The 18,326-nt window shown below is 43.5% G+C and overlaps 1 pseudogene; it reads right to left on the bottom strand.

Moving 5' to 3' along the window:
- Positions 1 to 6,048: 6,048 nt before the first annotated feature.
- LOC100761399 overlaps positions 6,049 to 18,326 on the bottom strand; it is a 45,501-nt pseudogene continuing 33,223 nt past the window's right edge.

Genomic DNA, 18,326 nt, shown 5'->3' with positions numbered 1-18,326 from the left:
CTTCTGAGAAGGACCTGGAGGTTCTGTGGCAAGTCCAGAGCCAGTGTGTCATTGTCCAAGGTCAGGTACATGGGGGAAAGGAAGCTGTAACCTCTCAGATTTGCAGTGTGTTGTGAGACTGGGAGCTTCTGTGTGCTCCAAGACCAGGAAACTTGCCCAGGATCCTGGGCAAACGGTAACACACTCAGAGCCCATTGGCAGTGTTATATTTACATTATTATCCAAGGATCAGCAGCAGTTACAGCCATTGTCATAGCCACAGCCACATAAAGAGGACATAAGTGCCACACCAGTCCCTCTGTCCCTGTGCTTGATACTTTTGACCTACATGTCCATCACACTGGCCTGGTTCTTCAGTGTTGAGAGTCCTCAGGCATCATTGGCCTTCTATGCTGCTGGGGCCACCCTGTAGGCTTTGGTAGAGGTAGTTCAGGTTCCCACAATAACGTCTATTATTTCTGTGTCATCCCCCTCTCTGGTCCCTTTCCACCTGTCTTCCCAGTCTCCAGACCTCCAGAATATAGTCCCGGTCTTTACTTCACAGAATCTTCCTCTGCTCACAGAGGAGGAAAAGCAGGTTCCTGCAGGTTTTAGTATTAGGTAGAAGGCAAATTGATTCAGGGATATACTTGCTTTCCAGGCCTGAGTTTGTGCTGGGGGGGGGGGCGGGATGCAGTTTCACCACAGGAGGCCTGAGTTGTCTATCCCAGGCATGATGTGTACCCTTAGGTGAATGGCTGAGGAGCATGATAGGGGCAGGAGGAAGTGGTTGTTAAAGGAGAACTGCCATGACCAGGCAGAGGCGACAGGCGCCTGTGCTTGTGACGCTGGTCAAAGCCTTCTCAGCTAGTTTTTTTCCTTTTTAGCCTTTGGACATAAGCACAGCATGGCCTCTGAAGCCGTTGTGGATGCCAGTCACTCTCAACCCAAACCTGGAACCGCTGTGTTTACTGTCCTACTCACAGGCTCAGCATGAGTATAGGAATGGAGAGAAGGACGTGCACGCTGAAGGAGGATAGGACGGACATTGGTTGTTTTCATTTTATTTTTATGTGTCTGAATGTTTTGCTTACATGTATGTCTGTGCATCATGTGCATGCCTGGTGACCACCGATTCCAAAAGAGGACATTGGATCTCCCGGAACTGGAGCAACGTGTGGTTGTTAGCTGCCATGCAGGTGCTGGGAACTGAACTCTGTTCCTCTGTAAGAACAAGTGTTCTTAACCACTGAGCCATTTCTTTGGCCTGACATTTCTTTAAAATTTGGGCATTTATAGTTCAGGGCTGCTTTGAGTAGGTCCCATGGATTTTGGTTTGTTATGTTTCCCCTCACATTTGATTCTAGGAATTTAAAATTTTTCTTTTTCCCCCCAATCACACATTCATCATTCAACAGCATATTGTTTAATCTCCACGAGATTGTGTGTGTTCTATAGTTTCTCTTGCTGTGGGTTGGGAATTTTATTCTACTGTGATCAAATAAGATTAATTATTCCATTTAAAATATTTGTTAAAACTTGTGCTGTGCCCTAATTTATGGTTTATTTTATAGAATATATGGTAGTCTTCTGAGATGAATGTGTATTCTTTTAGTGTTTCAATAGAATGTCCTGTAAATGTCAACTCAATTAGATTTATGATATCATGTAATTCAGAGGTCTCTGTTATTTTTTATTTTTTTTAGTAAAATCTATGTTTATTTATGAAAATACTGCATTAGTCTGGTAAGACTACCATACAAAAGTAGCACAGACTGGGTCAATCAAACAACGGAAATTTACATCTTCCATATTCTATTTATTTATTTATTTATTTATTTATTTATTTATTTATTTATTAGTTCTAGTTAGGGAACAAGCTTATTTCAAGTCCCTTCTCCCTCTCCCTCCCCTCACCCCCATCCCTCCTCCCCCACCCCCAGCCTACCCCCCACCCCATCCACCCACCACTCCCCAGGCAGGGTAGGGCCCTCAACGGGGGCTCTGCAAAGTCCACCAAGTCTTCCTATGCTGGTCCTGGGCCCTTCCCCATGTGTCCAGGGCCAGAGTGTAACCCTTCATATGGGATGGGCTCTCAAAGTCCCTTCTTGCACCAGGGAAAAATACTAATCCACCACCAGAGGCTCCCTGGAGTGCAGAGGCCTCCTTATTGACATCCATGTTCAGGGGTCTGGATCAGTCTTGTACGGGCCTCCTGGACAGCATCTGGGGTCGATGTGCTCTCCCTTGTTCAGGTCAACTATTCCTGCGGGTTTCTCCACCCTGGTACAGACCCCTTCGTTCTTCATTCCTCCCTCTCTTCAACTAAATTCCCGATTTTGGCTCATTGTATATCTGTGGATGTCTGTCTCTGTTTCCATCCACCACTGGATGAGGGCTCTAGGATGGCATAAAGAGAAGTCATCAATCTCATTTTAGGGGGAGGGTTTTTAGGTTATCCTCTCCACCGTTGCCTGGATTGTCAGATCATGTCATCCTTGTAGGTCTCTGGAGATCTCCCTGGTTCCAGATCCCTTCTCGGGCCTATAGTGGCTCCCTCTGATATCGTATCTCTCATCTTGCTCTCTTTCCTCTATTCTTCCCCCCTCTCTGTTATTTTTATGTGGTTTTTCTTAAGTGTCCATCCACTGTTCATCTTATCTACATATTATTGCCACACTGGTGGGAAGTCCCTACTGTGATCAAGTTAATACTCATTTATATATATTTGACAGACGTCTAACAGGCTCCATTTAACAGTGATTCCAACACTGGGACTTTCTGGGTCTCAGAACTCATGATAAAGCTGAGGACACAGTCCCATGAACAGTAGTTCCAGAATCCCAGAGAACTCTGCCAGGGCACATCACAGAGTACAGACCAGGAGCGTCTACCTAGCTTGACCTGAATTCCTGAAGGAAATGGTATGTGGATCAATTTTAAACAGCCTCCATGTCACCTGAGGACTAACTTTGACTCCTCTCCATTTCCAAATATCCTAGAGAATCCACAGACCAGCAGAATAAGCCTTCCTCCTTGGTTTTATTTTTTTTTCTGGCATGGCAATCATGAGGTTTACAAAGTAGAGTCAGAAACAAATTGATAACAGGTGGTTTGTTAAGGAATAGTACTCACATAAGGGAGCTGGTGACCAGGTTTGCACCAGAGCAGAAGGGACCCACAAGATGCTTCCTGGTGGTCTCAGCCAAGTGAAAGAGAGAAAAAAGGCCCGCCTTGTTATGTTACCCTTGTTACGTCACTCTAACCATGCCCAAGTGGATGTGATCAGCAGTACCTCTGAGTTTCTCCCTACATGGCACAGCTATGCTATCTCCACTATCCATCCCCCTGGTCCTTAAGGTGTATTATAGATTTAGAGGGGCACTAAAGTTTACAGAACTATCTTCATAAACAGTGTTGGCAAATCATGAGTCACTCACACATGCATGGCTGGAGGAGATGCAAAATGGTGTAGTCATGTTGAAATACAAGTTTACTTCTTCAAAAGTTAAACACACCCATGCTGGGACTCAGCAAATCTACTCCTGTTGATACAGTCTACTTGAATTACTAGGTGTCTCTTCCTGCCTTTTCCTGTCTCTATCTGACCTTGTCCTTTGCCTCTATGGTATCTATTGTTCTTTGCTGCAGCTTCTGGTGATGAAACTTGATCCACCAAACTCAACAAACCCACATGGAATTTATTGGGAAAGGGAGCAAAGGGATGGGAGCAGAAATGGAAAGAAGAGAGAGAACAGGCAGGAAGCGCTTGTTTAAATAGAGAATGGGAATGTTTTATAATAAGTCTTAGCAGTTGGGGCCATTTAAGCTCGAGTCATGGAGCTGCCATTGGCCCAGCTCTGTATGGCCCCAGCTCTACATGGTTTCTGCATGCACAGTTAGCTACCTAACACATGGACGGCACAGCCATGCTGGTTTCTGCATGTAGAATCCTTATGCAGCCATCTAACACATGCATGACACAGCCACCCAACCTCTGACAGCCTTTGACAGCTGTCAGTGAGGGAGGAGAGATCACCTATCAAAGATGAACCCTGGGGTGAGGGAAGGTAGCCTGGGGATTCGAGAGGCCCTGCCACCAGGAAAGGTTCCCTAAGGAGAAGGCACAGGCCCAGGAGAGGGATGTCACCCAGTGGCAGTTGGGTGCTAAGGAGAAACCACAACCACAGGGCAGGAGAAGGAGAGGAGTTGGGAGCAGGAACAGGGCCAGGACCCGGGGAGAGGGAGAAGCTGGGATATCAACATGTCAACTCAAACCTGCACTCTACAGTGGGGATATTAAGAGCTGAGACACTAGGAGGCTCAGGTCTGTACTGGGACTTATAGATCTACAGTATGATTGCATTGAATGTTCCTCTGCTTAAGTAGGAAGATGGTAAGTGTGACTCCAGCCTGGGTTATATAGTGAGATTCTGTCTCAGAAAACATGACCTCTCCCCACCAAAGAAGAGTCAGAACATGGAAATGACACAGACATTCAGCTGCTGAAAGGAGAAAAGGAACTGAGGGCATGCATGGAACAGGCCTCTTCAAAAAGGACATTATGCTGCATATCAATGGTTTCTCTTATAGGACATGGCGGGAAGAGCTACAGTGAAACCATATGTAGCTATGAACTACAGCAACAGAAAGCAGTGCATGAGGACATGGAGGGATTCTTGAGGTGGGGTGATGGTATCCAGAACTCAGGCACTGAGCCTCTGTTTAGCATTCCCCTCCATCTGTGCTCTGGTGTCCAGGACAGACAACACAGGAGTCTCAACTTTCATGCAAAGGTCGTGGTGCCTTATGGCTGGTATTCAGTGCAGTGAATGAAACATGGGGATTGGCTCTAGAAAAAGGGATGAAAAAAAGAGGACAAGTTGGTCAGAGATAAATGGATGGGGAGGTCTCAGGGTCTAAAGAACACAGGATGCAACCTCTTAATGACTGAGAAAATGCTTTGGGGAAACAAAAGGCATATTGAAGACAATTTGACATCATTATGAATTACAAAATACAAGGCTTTAGAGCCCATTCCCTATGGTGGGATACCTTGCTTAGTCTTGATACAGTGGGTAGGGGCTTGGTCCTGCCTCAACTTGGTATGCCAGACCTTGTTGACTCCCCAAGGAAGGCCTTATTCTCTCTGAGGAGTGGATAGGGGTGGGGAGGGGAAGATGGGGGTGCCAGGGAGAAGGTTGTAGTGAGAGAAGGGGAGGGGAGGGAGGGGGAACTGGAGTCAGTATATAAAATGAAAAATAATTTTAAATAAAAAGAGTTGAGACCCTTAGAAGGCCCAGGGTGTTATAGTTTATAATTCTACATAGAGAATATAGGGTGTAATCTTTGTGCCAAAAAGCTAGTCCTTGCCTCACAGCAGATGTGCTGGCAACCTGACCCTATATTTCTTGGTCCACAGAACTCCACATACATTTCCCCTGTTTACAAATCACACAGCTTATGATTGCTTTTGTTTATGAGAAGTAGGTCTTGCTATATTGCTGGTCTGGAACCCCTGGTCTCATGCAATATTCCTGTCTCAGATTCTGACTATCTGGGACAACAGATACCCATCACAATACCTACTGGCAGCTTGTGATCTGACTGGAACAGCAGCTTGAAATTATGAACACAATAGCATTTTGAGTAACCGTGTTTTCCACTGGACACCTATAAATAGGTGGAAACATGGGATTTGTTGAAAGACATGGGTTTTGACATAACCTACCCCATTGTTTCTGAGTCTTCTTCTTGGAGAAGAGAGAGAGGATGGGAAGATGAGGGGAGAGATGAAAGAGGGGCTTAATCCTTTGGTGTATAATACAGAGGAATATGGAGATGATGGGGTACTTTGGAGCTAAATCATCCATTTATTCAGTGGGTCTAACAAAAGATGGCCTGATATTTTGATAGAGTGACATGTAGAAGATTTGCCATTCATATTGACCACATGGACGTCTGTAGAGTTTAGGAATGGATATGAAATGTTGGAATCAACTCAGATACCTAAAGGGCTTTAGGAACATCAGATTAACCCCATATTCCCAAACACCCTCATACCTTTCCTTACAGAGGCACTTCAGAACTTTGTGCTCTCTGAGGCTCCTTTAGCTCCTTGATCTTCTGTAGCAGAGGTTTAGTCCGGAACTGCAGCCTTCTGGCCTTTAGGGCTCTGCCCACAACAGGCTGGATGCCTAGCTGCAAGTACTGCTCATCACGGTCCAACATGGGGCAGTAGGGTAGACCCTCACTGATGGGGTCCCTGTGGATATGCCACCCAGCAGGGAAGGGTGAGGTCACTCACATTCAAGGTCTGATCCTCTGATTTGGGTTAGGGAAGTAGACAAAGTAGGCTTTCAGGTTCTAGAGATTAATGGGGCAGGCATCCTGATATAGGATACAGGAGTGTTACCTATCAGTGTTTACTCCATGTAGGGCAAGAATGCAAGGTCTATTTTGTGCCTATTTTCAGAGACAAGATCTAAAGACCATTGCCATAATATGGCATGCCTACCTGCCATGTCATTGCTATATGATTAGTAACTGACACCTACAAAATATATGTCTGAATGTGCCATGGGGCAGAGCAAGTATTATGTGATGAAAGAACGATGCATACTAAGGAGGCCACCATCCAAAGGGACCCCTAGATGGGGACATACTCCTGGGAGATTGAGGGTGGGGAGTTTTCTCAACCATGTCATGCAAAGTTGGCCCAGTACTTCACTATTCTCCATCTCAACAGTCCCTCCTCAGTGAGGTCAACTGGAGACAGAAGGAGACAATGGTCCTGGCCATATCATGCAGCTCTCCATTAATGTTTCACACTAACCATGTCTTATCACTCAATTTCAATCTCTACCCTTTTTTAAAATAATTTTTATTTAAATTAAAAAACAATCTTATTTTACATACCAATCCCAATTCCCTCTCCCTCCCACCTTCCCATGCCCCCTACCGAACTCCATCCCACCTCTCCATCCACTCCCCAGGGACTGTGACACCTTCCACAGGGGATCATCAAAATCTGTCACATCATTTGGGGCAGGGCCTAGGCCCTCCCCCATGTATCTAGGCTGAGAGAATATCCCTCTATGGGGAATGGGCTCCCAAAGACCATTTGTGCATTAGGGATAAATACTGGTTCTGCTTCTAGAGGTCCCATAAACTGCCCAGGCCTCCTAACTGACACCTATGTTCAGGGGGCCTGGTTGGGACCTGTGCTGGTTTCCCAGAAGTCAGACTGGGGTCTGTGAGCTCCCATTTTCTCAGGTTAGATGTTTCTAGGGGTTTTCCCAGCATGATATTGACCCCTTTGCTCATCACTTCTCCCTCTCTACAACTGGATTCTAGGAGTTCGGCTCAGAGTTTAGCTGTGGATCTCTGCTTCTGCATCCATCAGCTACTGGATGAGGCCTCTAAGATAGCATTTAAGGTAGTCATCATTCTCATTACAGGGGAAGGGCATTTAAGGTAGCCTCTCCACTATTGCTTAGATGCTTAGTTGGGGTCATCCTTATGGATCTCTGAACATTTCTCTAGTGCCATATTTCTCTTTAAACCTATAATGGCTCCCTCTATTAAGGTATGTCTTTTCTTGCTCTCCTCTATTCTTCCCCCGACTCAACCTTCCTGATCCTCCATGTTATCTTCCCCTCTCCTCTTCTTCCCTCCTCTTTCTCTTGCTCCCCCTACCCCATCCTCCTAATTTGCTCAGGAACTCTTGTCCCTTTCCCCTTCTCCAAAGGACCATGTATGTCTCTCTTACGGTTCTCCTGTTTCCTAGCGTCTCTGGAGGTGTGGATTGTAGGCTGGTAATCCTTTGCTCTATGTCTAAAATTCATATATGAATGAGTATATACCATGTTTGTCTTTCTGTGTCTGGGTTACCTCACTCAGGATGGCTTCTTCTAGTTCCATCCATTCGCCTGAGAATTTCAAGATTTCATTGTTTTTTTTTTTTTTCTGCTAAGTTGTACTCCATTGTGTAAGTGTACCACATTTTCTTTATCCATTCTTTGACTAAGGGGCAAGTAAGTTATTTCCAGGTTCTGGCTATATTTTCAGGAATCATTTCTATAGTTCGTGACCAGTTCATTTTTTTATTTTAAATTTTTTATTCATACTAACCACAGCTCCCCCGCCCTGTCCTCCTGTTCTACCCACTTCCCTCCAAACCACACCATTTACTCCTTAGAAGGGATAAAGCCTCCCATGGGGAGACAACAAAGCCTGGTACATTAAGTACCAGGACAAAGCCCCTCTGCCCTGCATTAAGGCTGAGCAAGGCATTCCACCTTAGGGAATGGGCTCCAAAAGTCCAGGTCATACACTGGGGGATAGATTCTGACCCCACTGCCTAGGGCTCCTCAAACAGACCAAACTACACAACTGTTGTCCACATGCAGAGGGCCTGATTAGGTCCCATGCAGGCTCCCCAGATGTCTTTCTAGAGTTCGTGAGATCCACAATCTCAGGTCAGCTGTCTCTATGGGTTTCCTATCATTAACTTGACTACCCTTGCTCAGAAAATCCCTCTTTCCTGTCTTCAACTGGACTCCCAGAGTTCAGTCTGATGCTTGGCTGTGTATCTCTGCATCTGCTTCCATTGGTTACTGAATGCAGCTTTTAAGATGACAATTAAGGTATTCACCAATCTGATTATAGGGGAAGGCCAGTTCAGGCACCCTCTCCACTATTGCTAGGAGTTTTAGTTGGGGTCATCCTTGTGGATTCCTGAGAATTTCTCTAGCACCAGCTTTCTCCCTAACCCCATAATGACTCTACCTATCAAGATATCTCTTTTACTGCTCTTCCTGTCAGTCCCTCCCCAAACTCAGTCTTCTTGATCCCTCATGTTCTCATCTCCTATCCCCTCCCCTCAGCTGACCTCCACCCCCAGTTTTCTCAGGAGATCTCATCAATTTCCCCTTCCCAGGGTGATACATGCATCCCCCTTAGGGATCTCCTTTTTACCTAATTTCTCTGGAGCTATGGACTGTAGTCTGGTTATCCTTTGCTTTACATCTAATCTCCACTTATGAGTGAGTACATACTGTATTTGTCTTATTGGGTTTGGATTACCCCACTTAGGATGATATTTTTCTAGTTTCATCCATTTTCCTGCAAATTTTATATTGTCATTGTTTTTTTCCCCACTGAGTAACACTCCATTGTGTAATTGTGCCACATTTTCTTTATCCATTCTTTGGTTGAGGGGCATCTAGGTTATTTCAGGGTCCTGGCTATTATGAATAATGCTGTTGTAAATGTAGTTGAGCAAGTATTCTTGAGGAATGACTGAGCATCTTTTGGGAATATGCCCAAGAGTGATATCTTTAGGTGTTGAGTAGATCGAGTCCCAGTTTTCTGAGAAACCGCCATACTGATTTCCAAAGTTACTGTACAAGTTTGCATTGCTACCAGCAACGGAGAAGTGTTCTCTTTACTCTGCATCCTCTCCATCATAAGTTGTCATCAGTGTTTTTGATCTTAGCCATTCTGACAGGTGTAAGATGGTATCTCAGAGTTATTTTGATTTGCATTTCCCTGATGAATAAGGATGTTCAGCAATTTCAATGTTTTTACACAATTTGAGTTTCTTCTGTTGAGAATTCTGTTTAGATATGTACCCCCTTTTGTGGTTTCTCTGTGTAACAGCCATGGCTGTCATGAAACTCACTCTGTAGACCAAGCTGGTCTTGATCTCACAGAGATCCACCTGTGTCTGCCTACTGTGTGCTGGAATTAAAGGCATGAGCCACCAATGCCTGGCTGTACCCTATTTATAAATTGGATTATTTGGTATTTTGATGTCTGGTTTCTTGAGTTCTTTATATATTTTGGAGATAAGCTCTCTGTCAGACGTGGGGTTGGTGAAGATGGTTTTCCATTCTGTAGGCTGCCATTTTGTCTTATTGACCATATCCTTTGCTTTACAGAAGCTTCTCAGTTCCAGGAAGTCCCATTTATTGACTGTTGCTCTCAGAGTCTGTGCTACTGGTGTTATATTTAGGAAGTGGTCTCCTGTGCCAATGCATTCAAGGCTACTTCCCACTTTCTCTTCTCTCAGGATCAGTGTAACTGGATTTATGTTGAAGTCTTTGATCCACTTGGACTTGAAATTTGTGCATGGTAATAGAAATGGATCTATCTACATTCTCCTACATTTTGACACCCAGTTATGCTACCATCATTTGTTGAAGATGTTTTCTTTATTCCATTGTATATTTCGGCTTCATCAAAAATCAGGTGTTCATAGGTATGTGGAGTAATGTCAGGGTCTTCAATTTGATTCCATTGCTCCACCTGTCTGTTTTCATGCCAATACCAAGTTGTGGGTTTTTTTTTTTAATTGCTGTATGTCTACAGCAGAGCTTGAAGTCAGGGATGGTGATGCCTCCAGAAAGTCTTTTATTGTACAGGATTGTTTTGTCTATCTTGGGTTTTTTGTTTTTTCATTTGAAGTTGATTATTGTTCTTTGGAGGCCACTGAAGAATTGTGTTGGGATTTTGATGAGGATTGCATTGAATCTCTAGATAGCTTTTGGTAAGATTGCTGCTCTTATTATGTTGATTTCCCCTATCCAAGAGTATGGGAGATCTTTCCACTTTCTGATATATTCTTCAGTTTCTTTCTTCAAAGACTTAAAGTTCTCGGGATACAAGCCTTTCACATGTTTTCTTAGAGTTACCCCAAGATATTTTATATTTGTGTCTATTATAGAGGTGATGTTTCTCTGATTTTTTTCTTGGCTCTTTTATTATTTGCATATAGGAGATGGTTAGCTTTGATTTCCAACTGGAAACAACATAGAATGTTGTAATGAATGGTAGTATGGAACTGTGACCCATAATAAACTGTTTCTGCATTAAATTGATTTTACCACAGCACCAAGAAATAAAATGAAGCTACCTGGATAATGTGATACTATGCCTACTCAGGAACTATGGAAGTCAGTGGACAACAGTTTCCCAGGAGTAGTGGGATGCTCTTCACTCTATGTCTAGAAACTTAGGGTAGCTTGACTTCCCATGTAATATCAGGGGGAAACTTTTATTCATTCCTTTGAATAATGGTACTTGGCTCTATGGATTTTCTCAATGAGTGTAGAGGATGAAGTTGCCAAGGACACATCACTGACGTCCTCCTAAGAGACTCAAAGCACATGACATTAGACCCTGGGCTTTTGCTGATTAATATGCTTATATTGACCTTTGTCCATAGATCTCTTCCATGGTGGCAGAGATAACTTGGCACAATCTGAATCTGGGAATCTGTTTCTCCCCGAAAAAGTGAGAGATAACTCCTCATAGGAACTGATTTCTGACACAGGAGACTGGTAAAGTTGTTGTGATAGAAGCCTTAGCTGTATAAGAATTAATAAAAGGACTCTGAGACTGATAATGGGGTTCAAACTTCAAGCTGAATATCAGAAAAGCAAAGCAGCTGGCCACTAGCTTCTCACCTCTACTTCAGGCTGAATGGGCCAATCCTGTCTCCATGAGCTCTCACCAAGCCTCACAATGTAACCTTTCCCTAGCATGGGTGGAGAATGAATGCCTCCTACTGTACTTGCTTTTGTCTTTTATACGCATCTATGCTGGGATTAAAGGTGTGAGCTATAATTCTCTTTTAGAGTGATTCCATCTTGCGTTGATCTCTATGGTCTTGGACTCACATAGATCAGTCTACCTCTTAATCCTGAGTTCTAAGATTAAAGGTATGTACCACCACCTCCTAGTTTCTGGCTGCTGTGATTAAAGGTGTGTGTCACCACTGCCTGACCTCTGTAGCTTGAGGCTGACTTAGCTTTTCTAAATCCTCAGTTATGCTTTAATAAATCATAAATAATATATCACTGCAATTAGCTGTGTATCAGAAATTTGTGCCAGACTACACATCACAGACAGAAATCTTCGATAGGTTTGGGATGAAGAGAGAACCTCATTCTGGCCCAGAGTTCAGAGCACATCCTCATCTCTGGGTCTAGAACTTACATGGCTGGATAGGAGGTCCCATCTCTCACACCACTCCATGGCTCAGGGGACTCAGGGGATGCAAAGCGCAGTGGTCCTACAGGTGGCTTGGCAAAGGGAATTCCCAGGAAAGTGTGGACATCAACTTTAGTGTTTTTCACTCAGACAAGGCTTCCTCTAACCTGGCCTGTGTGTGTGTTCCTGATGGGATTGGCTGAGTCCTGGCCTGTGTGTGGAGAGATGTCATGAGGGTTGGTTCTGTCCAGGAAGCTGCCACCACACTGTTGTTTGCCACCTCATTGTCACTAGGGGTCATGGGGAAGGGAATCCTGGGTATCTGGGTTCAGCTGTGGGATGTGGGGGGAGTTTCTTTATCCCCCCCACCCGTGTGCAGGAACACTGCTCAAGCTCCTTTTGCCTGGTGCCTATGCACATCTCTGGCCAACAAGGATTTATCCTCAGAGCCACTTTGTAGCACGAATGCATATATTACTCATTATCCATAGTTCTGTAGCAAGCTATACTCACACCCAGAGGAAGGTGGTGCCCATTTTGCTCTCGTTCTCATCTGCAGGTCCAGTGCTGCTTAGACCTCATACACTGGAGTGGCATTTTGGTGTGGGGTGTCCTTAGGCATCTCTGACTCTCTGTGTGCTGCAGGACTTACTGTGTGGGCTTTGGTGTTTGCATTGGGAGGTCCACAATTACCACCCTTTTATCTGCCACCTTTACTACCTCCCCCCCCTTTGGTTCCTTCCCTCCAGCAAGATCAACTGCTGACTCTTTAGAGCTCAGACCCTGTTCCTCATGTTCACTAAAGGTTTCTCACCTTGCACATGCAGGAAGAGAAGCAGGAGTCCACATATCACAGCATTCAGCCAGCCAGGAAGGCTTTCTAGTGCCATGGTTGGCTCCTAGTCTGAATCTGTGTTGCTATAGAATAGCTGTGTGTCATGCAGAAGAAATAAAATATGTGGGACTTGTGTAGGCAGCTATTTGGACCTAAAATAAAGTAGGTAGAAACTCAGGTGGGTGGGCTAAGTTCTCATTGTCAAAGAGCTGAAGGCCTGCCAGCAGGCAAAGCAATCCTTGTTCCTGCTCTTTGGCCTCCTAGAGAGGAATACAATGGTATCTGAAGTCCCTCTGTGATACCAGGAGTCCTGTATGCAAACTTAAATCAATTCTAACCTTGATTGCTTTCCTTGTTTTCTCTGGATAGATGTCAGTGTTATCATGGAGGTCACAGAACAGAAGGCTGTAATAGGAAAAGCCAGGAGGGCTTCTCTGAGTAGGCAAATACTGAAGATGACCCAGATGGGGAGTGGTCAAAGTGTGACCATTACAGAGATCTTAGGATCCTGGACCCCCTTGCACATGTTGTGGCTGTTTTATTGAACTACTGTAATTCTGGCACTTTTTAAGTCAGAGCCCCTATTCATGCCACATCCATAGACTGTTTCACTTATAGCCAGCTCCTTCTGGGATCAACTTCATAGTTCTTTTTCTACTTAGAAACAGTTACAATTTTTCCAATGTATTTCTTTATTGTGTACATGTTTACATGTATGTGTAAATGCCATGGCACACATATGAACACAACTCCGGCCAGTCAGATCTCTCCTCTTACTATGTGAGTATGGGGATCCATTTCATTTCCCTCCTGACCTCTGCATCCTTCCTCTTCTTCCCTTCTCATTCTCGTAGCTCTCTCCCCCCTCTTCCTGCTCTCAATTTGCTTAGAGGATCTTGACCCTTTGCCCTCTCCAGGGGACCATGTATGTCTCTCTAAGGGTCCTCCTTGTTTACTAGTATCTCTGGCAGTGTGGATTGTAGGCTGGTAATCCTTTACTCTATGTCTAAAATCCACAAATGAGTGAGTACATATCATGTTTGTCTTTTTGTGATTGGGTTACCTTGCTCAGAATGGTTTCTTCTAGGTCCATCCATTTTCCTGCAAATTTCAAGATTCCATTGTTTTTTTCCGCTGAGTAGTACTCCATTGTATAAATGTACCCCATTTTCTCTATCCATTCTTCGGTAGAGGACCATCTAGGCTGCTTCCAGTTTCTGGCTATTACAAATAATGCTGCTGTGAACATCGTTGAACAGATGTCCTTGTTGTATGAATGTGCTTCTTTTGGGTATATTCCTGAGAGTGGGATTGCTGGATCTTGTGGTAGATTGATTCCCATTTTCTTGAGGAACCGCCATACTGATTTCCAAAGTGGCTGTATAAGTTGGCACTCCCACCAGCAGTGGAGGAGTGTTCCCCTTTCTCCACATCCTCTCCAGCATAAACTGTCATTGGTGTTTTTGATTTTGGCCATTCTGACAGGAGTAAGATGGTATCTCAGAGTTGTTTTGATTTGCATTTCCCTGATGGCTAAGGATGTTGAACACTTTTTTTTTTCATTTTTTTTAATTTGAATTAGAACAAGATTGTTTTACATGTCAATCCCAGTTCCCACTCCCTCCCCTCCTCCCCTACCACCCCTCCCAACTAACACCCTACCTATCACATATCCTTTCTGCTCCCCAGGGAGGGTGAGGCTTTCCATAGGGGGTCATAAAAGTCTATCATATACTTTGGGATAGGGCCTAGAACAACCCCCGTGTGTCTTGGCTCAGAGAGTATCCCTCTATGTGGATTGGGCTCTCAAGGTCCATACCTATGTACTGAACTACAACATGAGGTCTGTAGATATCCAAGGTTTCCTCACTGAAACCCATGTTCCTGGGGTCTGGATCAGTCCCATGCTGGTATCCCAGCTGTCAGTCTGGGGAGCAAGAGTTCCCCGATGTTCAGGTCAGCTCTTTCTGTGGGTTTCACCAGCTTTGTCTGGACCCTTTTGCCCATCACTCATTCTTCTCTGCGACCGGATTCCAGTTCAGTTCAGTGATTAGTTTTGGGTGTCGGCTTCTACTTCCACCAGCTGCTGGATGAGGGCTATCGGGTGGCATATAAGTCAGCCATCAATCTCATTATCAGGAGAGGGGATTAAGGTAGCCTCTCCTCTGTTGCTTAGATTGTTAGCTGGTGTCATCTTTGTAGATCTCCAGACCTTTCCCTAGAGCCTGATTTCTATGTAAACCTAAAATGTCTCCCTCTATTATGGTATCCCCATTCTTGTTGTCTTCTATTCTTCCCCTGACTCATCTTTCTGCTCCCTCATGTCCCTGCATCCCACTTCTTCTTCCCTTGTCTTTCTCGTAGCTCCCTCCCCCTCTTCCTGTGATCTCAATTTGTTCAGGGGATCTTGACCCTTTCTCCTTCTCCAGGAGACAATGTATGTCTCTTTCAGGGTCCTCCTTGTTTACTAGCTTCTCTGGCAGTGTGGATTGTAGGCTGGTAATTCTTTACTCTATGTCTAAAATCCACATATGAGTGAGTACATACCATGTTTGTCTTTTTGTGATTGGGTTACCTCGCTCAGAATGGTTTTTTCTAGGTCCATCCATTTTCCTGCAAATTTCAAGGTTCCATTGTTTTTTTCCACTGAGTAGTACTCCATTGTGTAAATGTACCCCATTTTCTTTATCCATTCTTTGGCAGAGGGGCATCTAGGCTGCTTCTAGTTTCTGGCTATCACAAATAGTGCTGCCATGAACATTGTTGAGCAGATGTCCTTGTTGTATGAATGTGCTTCTTTTGGGTATATGCCTGAGAGTGGGATTGCTGGATCTTGTGGTATACTCATTCCCATTTTCTTGAGGAGTCACCATACTGATTTCCAAAGTGGCTGTACAAGTTGGCACTCCCACCAGCAGTGGAGGAGTGTTCCCCTTTCTCCACATCCTCTCCAGCATAAACTGTCATTGGTGTCTTTGATTTTAGGCATTCTGACAGGAGTAAAATGGTATTTCAGAGTTGTTTTGATGTGCATTTCCCTGATGGCTAAGGATGTTGAACTGTTTCTTATGTGTCTTTCAGCCATTTTAGATTCCTCTGTTGAGACTTGTCTATTTAGTTATGTACCTCACTTTTTAATTGGATTGTTTGGTGTTTTGGAGAGTAACTTCTTGGAGTTCTTTGTATATTTTGGATATTAGTCCTCTGTCAGATGTGGAATTGGTGAATATCTTTTCCCAGTCTGGGCTGCTGTTTTGTCTTGCTGACTGTGTCCTTTGCCTTACAGAAGCTTCTCCATTTCAGGAGGTCCCATTTATCAATTGTTGATCTCAGTGTCTGTGCTACTGGTGTAATGTTCAGGAAGTGGTATCCTGTACTAATTAATTCAAGGGTATTTCCCACTTTGTCTTCTAATAGGGTTAGTGTGGCTGGGTTTATGTTGAGGTCTTGGATCCATTTGACTTAAGTTTTGTGCATGGCGATAGGCTTGGTTCTATCTGTAGTCTTCTACAGGTCTGAATCCAGTTATGCCAGCAACATTTGTTGAAGATGTTCTCTTTGTTCCAGCGTATAAATTTGGATTGTTTGTCAAAAATAAGGTTTCGTAGGTGTGTGGGTTAATATCAGGGTTTTCAACTCTATTCCATTGGTCTACCTGTCTATTTTTGTGCCAGTACCAAGCTGTTTTCAGGACTAAAGCTCTGTAATAGAGCTTAAAGTTAGGGATGGTGATGCCTCTAGAAGTTCCTTTATTGTACAGGGTTGTTTTGTCTATCCTGGATTTATTGTTTCTCCATATAAAGCTGAGAATTGTTCTTTCAAGGTCTGTGAAGAATTGCGTTGGGATTTTGATGGGGATTGCATTGAATCTGTAGATTACTTTTGGCAAGACTGCCATTTTACTATGTTGATCCTACCTATCCAAGAGCATGGGAGATCTTTCCATTTTCTAGTATCTTCTTTAATTTCTTTCTTTAGAGTCAAAATTTTTATGGTACAGGTCTTTCACTTTTTTGATTATTGTTACCCCAAGGTATTTTTTTTGTTGTTTGTGGCAATTGTAAAGGGTGGTGTTTCTCTGATTTCTTTCTCCACCGATGTGTCATCCATATATAGTATGATTACAGACTTTTTTGAGTTAGTCTTGTATCCTGCCACTTTGCTGAAGGTGTTTATCAGCTGTAGGAGTTCCTTGGTAGAGTTTTTTGGGTCACTTATGTAGATTATCATATCATCTGCAAATAGTGAGAGTTTGACTTCTTCCTTTCTGATTTGTATTCCCTTGATCTCCTTTTGTTGTCTTATTGCTCTAGCTAGAACTTCAAGGACAATATTGAAGAGGCATGGAGAGAGTGGACAACCTTGTCTTGTCCCTGATTTTAGAGGAATTGCATTGCATTTCTCTCCATTTAATTTGATGTTGGCTGTTGGCTTGCTGTATATTGCATTTATTATGTTGAGGTATGTTCCTGTTATCCCTGATTTCTCCAAGACCTTTATCATGAAGGGGTGTTGTATTTTGTCAAAGGCTTTTTCGGCATCTAGTGAGATGATCATGTGGTTTTTTTACTCAGTCTGTTTATATGGTGGATTACATTGATGGATTTTCCTATTTTGAACCATCCTTGCATCCCTGGGATGAAGCCTACTTGATCATGGTGGATGATTTCTCTGATGTGTTCTTGGATTCGATTTGCCAGTATTTTATTGAGAATTTTTTGCATCAATGTTCATGAGGGATATTGGTCTGTGGTTCTCTTTCTTAGATGTGTCTTTGTGTGGCTTGGGTATCAAGGTTATGGAAGCCTCATAAAAAGAGTTTGGCAATGACCCTTCTGCTTCTATTGTGCGGAATACTTTGAGGAGAATTGGTATTAGCTGTTCCTTGAATTTCTGGTAGAATTCTGCACTGAAGCCATCTGGCCCTGGGCTTTTTTTGGTTGGGAAACTTCTGATGACTGCTTCAATTTCATTAGGTCATTTGTGTTGTTGTTGAATTCTAGCTTTAAAGCATGGTGGTCTGATAAGATACAGGGGATTATTTCAATTTTTTGTACCTGTTGAGGTTTGCTATGTTTCTAAGTATGTGGTTGATTTTAGAGAAGGTTCCATGTGGCGCTGAGAAGAAGGTAAATTATTTTGTATTTGGATGGAATGTTCTATAGATATCTGTTAAGTCCAATTGGGTCATAACTTCGATTAGTTCCTCTGTTTTTTTTTTTTTTTTTTTTTTTTTTTTTTTTTTTGTTAAGTTTCTGTCTGTTGTTCCTATCCAGTGGTGAGAGTGGAGTGTTGAAGTCTCCCACTATAAATGTGTGCAGTTTTATGTGTAATTTGAGTTTTAGTAATTTTTTTTTACGAACATGGATGCCTTTTTATTTGGGGCATAAAAGTTCAGAATTGAGACTTCGTCCTCATGGATTTCTCCTGTGATGAGTAGGAAGTGACCTCCTTCATCTTTTTTGATTGATTTTAGTTTAACGTCCAATTTGTTAGATATTAGGATTGCTACCCC

This window comes from Cricetulus griseus, chromosome 3, assembly GCF_003668045.3.
Source record: "Cricetulus griseus strain 17A/GY chromosome 3, alternate assembly CriGri-PICRH-1.0, whole genome shotgun sequence".
In the NCBI taxonomy this organism is placed as follows: Eukaryota; Metazoa; Chordata; class Mammalia; order Rodentia; family Cricetidae; genus Cricetulus; species Cricetulus griseus.
Note: the sequence above shows the minus strand (reverse complement) of the source record. Positions and strands in the feature narration are given on the sequence as shown.